At 43.0% G+C, this 593-nt stretch overlaps 1 long non-coding RNA gene across 1 annotated transcript in view; it reads left to right on the forward strand.

The window, feature by feature from the left end:
• Nucleotides 1-296: 296 nt before the first annotated feature.
• Nucleotides 297-593, forward strand: part of LOC118452522 — an 8,266-nt gene continuing 7,969 nt past the window's right edge. The window contains exon 1 of the long non-coding RNA XR_004842327.1: nucleotides 297-579. This is a non-coding gene — a long non-coding RNA (uncharacterized LOC118452522). The remainder of the gene's footprint in view (nucleotides 580-593) is intronic.

Here is a 593-nt window from a genome sequence, read left to right on the forward strand (position 1 = left end):
CCTGAACCAAAACAGCGTGTCTTAGGACAGCTTTAAAAAAAAAAAAAAAAAAAGTCTGAAGAAAATTCAAGGAAATGCTTTGATTTTTTTAAAGGTACATTGCAAATAATTGCCCGCTCCGCCGAGATGATGGGGAGGGAGCAACCCCTGGGACCGTTTATTACTTGTTTTTCTTGAAGTACCCTGGTCTCAGGATTTTTTTTTTTTTTGTTATTATTTTATTTCGCCTTGGCTGCTGAAGTGTGATCCCAAATCTTGCAGATGTTGATACTTGCTTATCTTTACAAACGTATGACTTGTAAACCTACTCACGTGTGTAACCCGAGGGGGCTCTTAGTATTTAATGTCAAGCCCTCGGCGCGCTTTTTTGGTCAGGGCAAGGTTGTAAATACACCCATCTCCCCGTTGTGTTGGCAGGCAAAGGTCACCAACAACAAGCGAGCGCCACGCAAAATTCGAGGCGGGAAGTTGTACGAGGCATAGACCACGGGCATCTGTTTATCATTGTTGGAGCTGCAGGGAAAAAAGGGAAAAAAAAAAAAAACCTCTGGATTTTGAGCCACTGGAGCGAAGGAAAGGGTTGGTGAAGTGAA

The sequence above is a fragment of the Egretta garzetta genome, unplaced genomic scaffold (genome assembly GCF_000687185.1).
Source record: "Egretta garzetta isolate BGI_Z169 unplaced genomic scaffold, ASM68718v1 scaffold136, whole genome shotgun sequence".
In the NCBI taxonomy this organism is placed as follows: Eukaryota; Metazoa; Chordata; class Aves; order Pelecaniformes; family Ardeidae; genus Egretta; species Egretta garzetta.